We start from the raw sequence: 12,803 nt of genomic DNA on the forward strand, positions 1-12,803 counted from the left end.
TTATTTACTAACCCTATTTTTTATTTTTTTATTTCACCTTTATTTAACCAGGTAGGACAGTTGAGAACAAGTTGCCATTTACAACTGTGACCTGGCCAAGATAGAGCAATGCAGTGCGACACAAACAACAACATAGAGTTACACATGGAATAAACAAGCGTACAGTCAATAACACAATAGAAAAATACATATATACAGTGTGTGCAAATGGCATGAGGAGGTAAGGCAATACATAGGCCATAGTAGCGAATTAATTACAATTTAGCAAATTAACACTGGAGTGATAAATGAGCAGAAGATGATGTGCAAGTAGAGATACTGGTGAGCGAAAGAGCAAAAACGTAAATAAAAACAATATGGGGATGAGGTACGTAGTTTGTTTGGCCAATTTACAGATGGGCTGTGTACAGCTGCAGCAATCAGTGAGCTGCTCAGATAGCTGATGCTTGAAGTTAGTGAGGGAGATTTTAGTATCCAACTTCAGCGATTTTTGCAATTCATTCCAGTCACAGGCAGCAGAAAACTGGAAGGAAAGGCGGCCAGGGGGTATTGGTTTTGGGGATGATCAGTGAGATACACCTGCTGGAACGTGTGCTACGGGTGGGTGTTGTTATCGTGACCAGTGAGCTGAGATAAGGCGGAGCTTTACCTAGCAAAGACTTACAGATAAACTGGAGCCAGTGGGTCTGGCGAAGAATATGTAGCGAGGTCCAGCCGACGACAGCATAGAGGTCGCAATGGTGGGTAGTATATGGGGCTTTGGTGACAAAACAGATGGCACTGTGATAGACTGCATCCAGTTTGCTGAGTAGAGTGTTGGAGGCTATTTTGTAGATGACATCGCTGAAGTCGAGGGTCGGTAGGATAGTCAGTTTTACGAGGGCAAGTTTGGCGTCATGAGTGAAGGAGGCTTTGTTGCGAAATCGGAAGCCGATTCTCGATTTCATTTTGAACTGGAGATGTTCAATATGAGTCTGAAAGGAGAGTTTACAGTCTAGCCAGACACCTAGGTATTTATAGTTTTCCACATACATAGTCAGAACCGTCCAGAGTTGTGATGCTTGTCGGACGGGCAGGTGAAGAGCATGCATTTAGTTTTGCAAGCATTTAAGTGCAGTTGGAGGCCACGGAAGGAGTGTTGCATGGCATTTAAGCTCGTTTTGAGGTCTGTTAACTTCTCTAGGCTAGGGGCAGCATTCATAATTTTGGATGAAAAGCATGCCCAAAGTAAACTGTCTGCTACTCGGGCCCAGAAGATATGATATGCATATAACTGGTATGATATGCATATAAAGTTTCCAAAACTGTTATAATAGTGTCTGTGAGTATAACAGAACTGATTTGGCAGGTGAAAACCTGAGAAAAATCCATTCAGGAAGTAGGTATTATTTTCTTTTTCCTCTATTCAATGCCATTACAGTATCCATTTGTCAGGATTTGGCCAGGGTTGTTCCGGGTTTTGGTCACTAGATGCCCCCATTGTGCTTTTTGACCTTATGTTTGTTCCCTTGTTCCCCATTATTATTTGCACCTGTGCCTCGTTTCCCCTGATTGTATTTAAACCCTTAGTTTCCCTCAGTTCTGTGCTCTGTGTTTGTATGTTAGCACCCAGCCCTAGTGTTCTGTGTATTCTTGTCGATTCCGGTGGATGCTCTTGTGGAATTCTGTTTTTGTTTTTGAGTATCTCTTGAGGCTTTTTTGTGCTATTCCTACCACCTTTTGGATTTGCCATTTTTTGTATTGAAGGACTTCTCCTTTTTACTTTATTAAATACACCGTCTTAAGTACTGCTGTGTCTGCCTCATCTTCTGGGTTCTGCTGACTATTCGTGGCTCAGTTGGTTAAGTGACTGTTTCTCACTCCAGAGACCCAGGTTCGTAACCGGGTCCTGACACCATTGACTTAGGACTCAAATTGCAGTTCCTATGCCTTCCACTAGATGTCAACAGTCTTTAGAAATTGCTTCAGGCTTGTATTCTGAGAAATGAGTGATTAAGATCAGTCTGAATGAGTGGACCCTACAGTGTCACACAGCGTTTTCATGGTCGCGACCGAGAGAGTGCCTTTCTTGTTTACCTTTTATATTGACGACGTTATTGTCCGGGTGAAATATTATAGATCATTTAGGCTAAAAACAACCTGAGGATTGAATATCAACATCATTTGACGTGAACTTTACGGATACAATTTGGATTTTTTTGTCTGCCTGTTTTGACTGAGTTTGAGCCTGTGGATTACTGAAGAAAACGCACAAACAAAACTGAGGTTTTTGGATATTTAGAGACTTTATCGAACAAAAGGAAAATTTATTGAGTAAATGAATGTATTCTGTGTGCAACCATATCAAGATCATCAAAGGTAAGGGATTCATTTTATCTCTATTTCTGACTTGTGTATGTCACGGCAGATTTCCTCCTCTTCGACTGAAGATCCATATCGTTTATTATAAAACATAAACTGAACACTAAGAACTACAAAACAATAAATGTGAACAGAAACGAAAACCAAACTGAAACAGTCCCGTGTGGTGACAAACACAGACACGGAAACAAACACTCACAACGAAGACGAAGAGGAGGAAATCTACCGTTACAGAAACACCCACCACAAAAGGACCAAGCGGCGTGGTAATGGGCAGCAGCAGCAGCAGCAGTCAGGATTTCTGGACATGGGAGTGAGGTGCGGGTGCATAGCCCGGTGCGGTACGTTCCAGCTCCTCGTATCGGCTGGGCTAGAGTGGGCATCGAGCCAGGTGCCATGAAGCCGGCTCTACGCATCTGGTCTCCTTGGGCCGGCGTACAAGGCACCAGCCTTACGCATGGTGTCCACGGTTCTCCAGCACAGCCCAGTGCGGCCTATTCCACCTCGCCGCAGTGGTCGGGCTACGGGGAGCATTCAACCAGGTAAGGTTGGGCAGGCTCGGTGCTCAAGAGCTCCAGTACGCCTGCACGGTCCGGTCTATCCAGTGCCACCTCCACGCACCAGCCCTCCAGTGGCAGCCCCCCGCACCAGGCTGTCTTTCCGTCTTCGGCCTACAGGGTCTCCCGCCTGTCCAGCGCTGCCAGAGCCTTCCTCCTCTTCAGCGCTGCTAGAGTCTCCCGTCTTTCCAGAGCTGCTAGAGTCTCCCATCTGTCCAGAGCTGCTAGAGTCTCCCGTCTGTCCAGAGCTGCTAGAGTCTCCTGTCTGTCCAGAGCTGCTAGAGTCCCCCGTCTGTCCTGAGCTGCTAGAGTCCCCCGTCTGTCCTGAGCTGCTAGAGTACCCCGTCTGTCCTGAGCTGCTAGAGTCCCCCGTCTGTCCTGAGCAGCTAGAGTCCCCCGTCTGGCCTGAGCTGCTAGAGTCCCCCGTCTGTCCTGAGCTGCTAGAGTCCCCCGTCTGTCCTGAGCTGCTAGAGTCCCCCGTCTGTCCTGAGCTGCTAGAGTCCCCCGTCTGTCCTGAGCTGCTAGAGTCTCCCATCTGTCCTGAGCTGCTAGAGTCTCCCGTCTGTCCTGAGCTGCTAGAGTTAGCGGGATGAAATTCGACAACATACGGTGATCGCTACATAAATAGTCATATTAAACATTAATGAGACTATAAGTGTCTCACATGTTACGAAAGCCTAGAATCTTGCTAATCCAACTGCGTTGTCAGATTTAAAAAAGGATTTACTGCGAAAGAAATCTATGCGATTATCTGAGGATAGAGCCCCATAAAAACAACTATTTCAAGGTGTAACAAAATCACAAACTACAATAAAATAAATTGTTTACCTTTGACGATCTTCCTCTGTTTGCAATCCCAATGCTCATTGATAAAATCCATTTTTATAGCCTAACACGAAACATTTTGTGAACCGCTTGTGTCGTGAATTCCGTCTCCTTCCATTTTCGACGAGACATTCGATGTAAATAGACACAGTAAACTTGACTTTTCCAGTCATGTTTGGTTTCATTGCAATCAAATGGTTTGTTTGTAACACAACCATTTATTTTATTGTAACACAACCAAACAGAACCAAACCCGATGGGTCATTTTGCGGGACGTATTGACTGAAAGAAACCGATTTGAAGACAAGAAGTAATGACATCATTGTGCACCACTGATATGACCTCTGTTTCGTTGATTGACTGTGTTTTAACCCAATGACCACTGATCGTCTTGAAATCTAGCTGGGTAGATAGCCAATGAGCTGAGGTAAACGACAATATGTAATGTTTATGTGTTGGAAGATCAACTCATGTAGTAAACTCCGGCGTAAAGAGGTTCATTCGCCATTGAAGATTCATACCAGAAGGAGCCACGCATGTTACACACAGCATTGTTTTGGTAAAGCGCATCTTCAGCTGTTTATATATCAATCAGTATGGCGACTAAGTCAGGGAAAGCTAAATCTAAGTCTAGATATACAGATGTACACACAATTTTAGAAGAAATTGATCGGGAAAGTGACACAGAGATTGTTGGAGGACAATTCATTTAGCGATTCCCAAATGAAAGAATATTTTTTGAACGGAGAGGACATAGTTTTGGACTGGTAAGTTCTTCTCATGCCAATGACGTTGTTTGAAATTAATAATATAAAATATTATTTGTGAAATGAAATAGCCTATTTGAGGCTGTTGAGGGGAGGGCAGGCCCACAACAATGGCCGAAGTGAAATGGAGACAGTAGATACAGCTGGTCTGTTGTAATATAATAAAGACAGTAGATCTAGCTGGTCTGTCATAATATAAATGAGACAGTAGACCCAGCAGGTCTATAATAATATATTCAACCTTAGGTTCCCTGTACTCTATATATATCTGTCTATTATACAGTGCCTTGCGAAAGTATTCGGCCCCCTTGAACTTTGCGACCTTTTGCCACATTTCAGGCTTCAAACATAAAGATATAAAACTGTATTTTTTTGTGAAGAATCAACAACAAGTGGGACACAATCATGAAGTGGAACGACATTTATTGGATATTTCAAACTTTTTTAACTAATACTTTCGCAAGGCACTGTACCTGTTGATACAGGGCTCATCAAATCAAATCAAATCAAATTTATTTATAGAGCCCTTCGTACATAAGCTGATATCTCAAAGTGCTGTACAGAAACCCAGCCTAAAACCCCAAACAGCAAGCAATGCAGGTGTAGAAGCACGGTGGCTAGGAAAAAATCCCTAGAAAGGCCAGAACCTAGGAAGAAACCTAGAGAGGAACCAGGCTATGTGGGGTGGCCAGTCCTCTTCTGGCTGTGCCGGGTGGAGATTATAACAGAACATGGCCAAGATGTTCAAAAGTTCATAAATGACCAGCACGGTCAAATAATAATAAGGCAGAACAGTTGAAACTGGAGCAGCAGCACGGCCAGGTGGACTGGGGACAGCAAGGAGTCATCATGTCAGGTAGTCCTGGGGCATGGTCCTAGGGCTCAGGTCCTCCGAGAGAGAGAAAGAGAGAGAGAAGGAGAGAATTAGAGAACGCACACTTAGATTCACACAGGACACCGAATAGGACAGGAGAAGTACTCCAGATATAACAAACTGACCCTAGCCCCCCGACACATAAACTAATGCAGCATAAATACTGGAGGCTGAGACAGGAGGGGTCAGGAGACACTGTGGCCCCATCCGAGGACACCCCCGGACAGGGCCAAACAGGAAGGATATAACCCCACCCACTTTGCCAAAGCACAGCCCCCACACCACTAGAGGGATATCTTCAACCACCAACTTACCATCCTGAGACAAGGCTGAGTATAGCCCACAAAGATCTCCGCCATGGCACAACCCAAGGGGGGGCGCCAACCCAGAACGGACGACCACATCAGTGAATCAACCCACTCAGGTGACACACCCCTTCCAGGGACGGCATGAGAGAGCCCCAGTAAGCCAGTGACTCAGCCCCTGTAATAGGGTTAGAGGCAGAGAATCCCAGTGGAAAGAGGGGAACCGGGCCAGGCAGAGACAGCAAGGGCGGTTCGTTGCTCCAGAGCCTTTCCGCTCACCTTCCCACTCCTGGGCCAGACTACACTCAATCATATGACCCACTGAAGAGATGAGTCTTCAGTAAAGACTTAAAGGTTGAGACCGGGTAGGCAGACCGTTCATGGGTAGGCAGACCGTTCCATAAAAATGGAGCTCTATAGGAGAAAGCCCTACCTCCAACTGTTTGCTTAGAAATTCTAGGGACAATTAGGAGGCCTGCGTCTTGTGACCGTAGCGTACGTGTAGGTATGTATATGTGAAACTGTTCTAACTGAACATTTTCTTTCACAGTGACACTGACTCCGTATGGGAGTCTTATCCGGTGTCCTGTGTGAATTTAAGTATGTTCTCTCTTTCTCTCTCTCGGAGGACCTGAGTCCTGTAAATGTATATATATATATTTATTCATATTTTTTAATCAATAATTATTACTTTTTCCATGTTTTTTTTCCTTCTATTTTCTTTGAGGGGGGAGGTGTTAGAATAGCATTTTGGTATTTTGTATATAGTTATTTGTTTCAAAATGTATACCTTCACCAATTTGGCCACCTGGGTACATTTGGGCTACTTATGTGGGAGACCTGGGTGACTTCATGATAAATGTCATGTAGCACACTCATTTTGGAAGTTATCATTCTGAAACTTTGCACAAGTACTGTTGCCCTCTTATATGTTTCACTGAAATTGTCCCCATCATCCAATCTGAATGTTTGTTTTGTCTTGTTAATTTTAAAGATGATGATACAACAATAAAATAAAAAACCTAGGTTTTTTTCATTGTATTATCTAAACCAGATCTATTGTGTTATATTCTCTTACATTCAATTCACATTTACACAAACTTCAGAGTGTTTTCTTTAAAATTAAATCAAGAATATGCATATCCTTGGTTCTGAGCCTGAGCTACAGGCAGTTAGATTTGGGTATGTCTTCAGGCGGAAATGGAAAAAAGTAGGGGAGTAGCTCTTGGCTTTTGAAGACTTTAGAAAGGCAGGGCAGGATGGATATAGGTCTGTAACAGTTTGGGTCTAGAATGTCTCCCCCTTTGAAGAGGGGGATGAACGCGGAAGCTTTCCAATCTTTAGGGATCTCGGACAATACAGAAGAGAGGTTGAACAGACTGGTAATAGGAGTTGCAACAATGGTGGCGGATAATTTTAGAAAGAGAGGGTCCAGATTGTCTAGCCCAGGAGAAGCTGGGGAAGGAGAAGCTGGGGAGGCTTGAGCAAGTAGCTGCGGGGGGTGCGGAGCTGTTGACCGGGGTAGGGGTAGCCAGGTGGAAAGCATGGCCAGCCGTAGAGAAATGCTTGTTGAAATTCTCGATTATCGTGGATTTATCGGTAGGGACAGTGTTTCCTAGCCTCAGTGCATTGGGCAACTTGGAGGAGGTGCTCTTATTCTCCATGGACTTTACAGTGTCCCAGAACATTTTGGAGTTAGAGCACCAGGATGCAAATTTCTGTTTGAAAAAGCTAGCCTTATCTTTCCGAACCCACTGTGTATATTGGTTCCTGACTTACCTGAAAAGTTGCATATGGCGAGGACTTTTTGATGCTAGTGCAGTCCTCCACAGGATGTTTTTGTGCTGGCCGAGGGCAGTCAGGTCTGGAGTGAACCAAGGGCTATATCTGTTCTTAGTTTTCCATTTTTTGAAAGGGGCATGCTTTTTTAAGATGATGGAGAAATTACTTTTAAAGAACAACCAGGGATCCTCTACTTACGGTATGAGGTCAATATCCTTCTAAGATAACCGGGCCAGGTCGATTAGAAAGGCCTGCCTTCTGCTCGCAGAAGTGTTTTAGGGAGTGCTTTGACAGTGATGAGGGGTGGTCGTTTGACCGCGGACCCATAGCGGATGCAGGCAATGAGGCAGTGAATGGGTCCTATATAGGGACATTATTATTTACTAACACTATGGGTCCTATATAGCGATAATATTATTTACTAACTCTATGGGTCCTATATAGGGACATTATTATTTACTAACTCTATGGGTCCTGTATAGGGATAATATTATTTACTAACTCTATGGGTCCTATATGGGTCCCTTGGTTTCTCAATTGACTGCCTCGCCTGGCTTACCAACTACTTCTCTGACAGAGTTCAGTGTTTCAAATCGGAGGGCCTGTTGTCCGGACCTCTGGCAGTCTCTATGGGGGTGCCACAGGGTTCAATCCTCGGGCCGACTCTTTTCTCTGTATAGACAGTGGGGCAAAAAAGTATTTAGTCAGCCACCAATTGTGCAAGTTCTCCCACTTAAAAAGATGAGAGAGGCCTGTAATTTTCATCATAGATACACTTCAACTATGACAGACAAAATGAGAAGAAAAAAAATCCAGATAATCACACTGTAGGATTTTTAATGAATGTATTTGCAAATTATGGTGGAAAATAAGTTTTTGGTCACCTACAAGGAAATGGAAGACATACAAGACCACTGATAATCTCCCTCGATCTGGGGCTCCACGCAAGATCTCACCCCGTGGGGTCAAAATGATCACAAGAACGGTGAGCAAAAATCCCAGAACCACACGGGGGACCTAGTGAATGACCTGCAGAGAGCTGGGACCAAAGAAACAAAGCCTACCATCAGTAACACACTACGCCACCAGGGACTCAAATCCTGCAGTGCCAGATGTGTCCCCCTGCTTAAGCCAGTACATGTCCAGGCCTATCTGAAGTTTGCTAGAGAGCATTTGGATGATCCAGAAGAAGATTGGGAGAATGTCATATGGTCAGATGAAACCAAAATATAACTTTTTGGTAAAAACTCAACTCAAAACTCAACTGTTTGGAGGACAAAGAATGCTGAGTTGCATCCAAAGAACACCATACCTACTGTGAAGCATGGGGGTGGAAACATCATGCTTTGGGGCTGTTTTTCTGCAAAGGGACCAGGACGACTGATCTATGTAAAGGAAAGAATGAATGGGGCCATGTATCATGAGATTTTGAGTGAAAACCTCCTTCCATCAGCAAGGGCATTGAAGATCAGCAAGGGCATTTCAGCATGACAATGATCCCAAACACACTGCCCGGGCAACGAAGGAGTGGCTTCGTAAGAAGTATTTCAAGGTCCTGGAGTGGCCTAGCCAGTCTCCAGATCTCTACCCCATAGAAAATCTTTGGAAGGAGTTGAAAGTCCATGTTGCCCAGCAACAGCCCCAAAACAACACTGCTCTAGAGGAGATCTGCATGGAGGAATGGGCCAAAATACCAACAACAGTGTGTGAAAACCTTGTGAAGACTTACAGAAAATGTTTGACCTCTGTCATTGCCAACAAAGGGTATATAAAAAAAGTATTGAGATAAACTTTTGTTATTGACCAAATACTTATTTTTCACCATAATTTGCAAATAAATTCATTAAAAATCCTATAATGTGATTTTCTGGATTTTTTGTCTCATTTTGTCTGTCATAGTGGAAGTGTACCTATGATGAAAATTACAGGCCTCTCTCATCTTTTTAAGTGGGAGAACTTGCACAATTGGTGGCTGACTAAATACTTTTTAACCCACTGTATCTATGATGTCGCTCTTGCTGCTGGTGATTCTCTGATCCACCCCTACGCAGACGACACCGTTCTGTATACTTCTGGCCCTTCTTTGGACACGGTGTTATCCTACCCTCAGACGAGCTTCAGTGCCATACAACTCTCCTTCCGTGGCCGCCAACTGCTCTTAAATGCAAGCAAATCTAAATACATGCTCTTCAACCGATCGCTGGACGGTTCTGTGGACAACTACAAATACCTAGGTGTCTGGTTAGACTGTATACTCTCCTTCCAGACTCACATTAAGCATCTCCAATCCAAAATTAAATCTAGAATCGGCTTCCTATTTCCTAACAAAGCCTCCTTCACTCATGCTGCCAAACATACCCTCGTTAAAACTGACCATCCTGCCGATCCTTGACTTCGGCGATGTCATTTACAAAATAGCCTCCAACACTCTACTCAGCAAATTGGATGCGTTCTTTCACAGTTCCATTCGTTTGTCACCAAAGCCCCATATACAGTACTACCCACCACTGCGACCTGTACACTCTCATTGTCTGGCCCTCGCTTCATATCCCCACTGGTCATCTATAAATCATTGCTAGGTAAAGCCCCGCCTTATCTCAGCTCACTGGTCACCATAGCAGGACCCACCCATTTCACCATAAAGGTGAAATTAAAATTAACTTAAAATAAATATAGCGATATTATTCATTACTAACTCTATGGGTCCTATATAGGGATATTGTTTATGTTGTTGTTCCAAAAGGTGTTTTTTCCTATTTTATTTATTTCACCTTTATTTAACCAGGTAGGCCAGTTGAGAACAAGTTCTCATGTACAACTGTAACCTGGCCAAGATAAAGCAAAGCAGTGCGAGACAAACAACAATACAGAGTTACACATGAAATAAACAAACTTACAGTCAACAACACATTAGAAATATAGAGTGTGTGCAAATGGAGTAAGGGGGTAAGGCAATAAATAGGCCATAGTGGCGAAGTAATTACAATTTGGCAAATTAAACACTGGAGTGACAGATGTGCAGATGATGATGATGAGTAAGTAGAAATTCTAGTGAGCATAAGAGCAACAAAGGTAAATAAAAACAAAATAGAGGATGTCGTGTTACATTGATTCCATTCCAGCCATTATAATTAGCTCATCCTCCTATATAGGCAGGGTAGCCTAGTTGTTAGAGTGTTGGACTAGTAACCGGAAGGTTGCGAGTTCAAACCCCCGAGCTGACAAGGTACAAATCTGTCGTTCTGCCCCTGAACAGGCAGTTAACCCACTGTTCCTAGGCCATCATTGAAAATAAGAAATTGTTCTTAACTGACTTGCCTGGTTAAATAAAGGTAAAACATAAAATAAATATCTCTCCCCACCAGCCTCCATAAAGTGGTGTATTGGTCCTTTATGTTGAAATACAAGGGCCTGGTTGTGAGTAGTCTGCACTCTTCATTAAAATGTGAATATATGAATGATGTCAGATGCAGTCTGCCGTCAGGTGTTTGATGCATATTTGCCTGTTGTTGCTTCGGGCCCAATGACTCTCTATTTATGTTTCAAGGTGACTTAAATGAATTCTAACGAAAATACGACCTGAAAGTTCCTACACAAATGTTATATTGATATGAATTAAGTAAGGATCCTTCTGCCAAAAACGTAAGTCAATCAACAATGTTTTGTTTTTATGGACAGATATAGAACAGTTTTCTATCTTGGTTTGTTTTAAAACCACCGTTTCACTGTAACAGTGTGGTGTCACGATAGGAACCCCTCAAATTCCACACACACAATAACGTGATATAATGCAATCGGTCACAGAGGTGATGTCACCGGCCTGTGTCTTCAGAAACATGAAAAGGGAAATGACAATGTGTTCAAAGCACCGGGGGAACGTGGCACGTTGACAATTCCCACGAGACCGTAGAGGTCTTTAAAAACCTTTTTGTATTCAAGAGCAATGGTGGTCGCCCTATGTACCCAAGGGGGGGGGATAACTTAAAACATGTATGCATTCATACCTAAACTGCTGTAATCACATTACTATACACTGCTGCAGTCACTGCGTTCAGAAAGCCTGCTAAATATGGAGCCTACTTGCCATGAAAGTTTCTGTTAGAAAGTGAACCAGGGCACACATCCAGCTTGATTTAACAGCGTATAGCCACTCCAGCCACAAAATAACAGACGTTTTAAAAGAGGCTCCTCTACGAAACCAATAATCCTTCCCATTAGACAGGTACAATGAGAACCAGATCGTCTCTGTGATGCCCTCAGGAACACTGTTACTGAATCCCAAATTGGACCCTATTCCTTTTGTAGTGTATAGTGTATCCATAGCGCTCTGGTCAAACGTAGTGCACTGTATAGGGAAAAGGGGTGCCAATCGGGACGCATTCCAGTACACATGTTGCTCAACATGGCTTTATTTACAGCCGAGCACCAATGAGGAGCCCAGTCTGGCTTTATGACATCACTCACATTTCACATCTAACTCCACCAGTCGGGTTGTTTCCATCAACTGTCCCCTAGGCAACAATTGATAATAAAAAAGGCTGTGGATGTCGCAGAAGATACAGAATGAAGAATAAAAACATTGTTTCAAAGCTTAGTTAGTTGTTAGACACATTGTTCATTTTTAACCCTTGCTAATACTATGGTGTTACTATGGTGTTACTATGGCGTTATTATGATGTTACTATGGTGTTACTATGGTGTTATTATGATGTTATTATGATGTTACTATGCTGTTACTATGGTGTTACTATGGTGTTACTATGATGTTACTATGGTCTTGCTATGATGTTACTATGGTGTTATTATGATGTTACAATGCTGTTACTATGGTGTTACTATGGTGTTACTATGATGTTACTATGGTGTCATTATGGTGTTACTGTGGTGTTACTATGGTGTTATTATGATGTTACTATGGTGTTACTATGGTGTTACTATGATGTTACTATGGTGTTACTATGTGTTATTATGCTGTTACTATGATGTTACTATGATGTTACTATGGTGTTACTATGGTGTTACTATGGTGTTACTATGGTGTTACTATGGTGTTACTATGGTGTTACTATGATGTTACTATGATGTTACTACAGTGTTACTATGGTGTTACTATGGTGTTACTATGATGTTACTATGGTCTTGCTATGATGTTACTATGGTGTTATTATGATGTTACAATGCTGTTACTATGGTGTTACTATGGTGTTACTATGATGTTACTATGGTGTCATTATGGTGTTACTGTGGTGTTACTATGGTGTTATTATGATGTTACTATGGTGTTACTATGGTGTTACTATGATGTTACTATGGTGTTACTATGTGGCTGTTT

Source organism: Oncorhynchus masou, chromosome 28 (assembly GCF_036934945.1).
Source record: "Oncorhynchus masou masou isolate Uvic2021 chromosome 28, UVic_Omas_1.1, whole genome shotgun sequence".
Classification (NCBI taxonomy): Eukaryota; Metazoa; Chordata; class Actinopteri; order Salmoniformes; family Salmonidae; genus Oncorhynchus; species Oncorhynchus masou.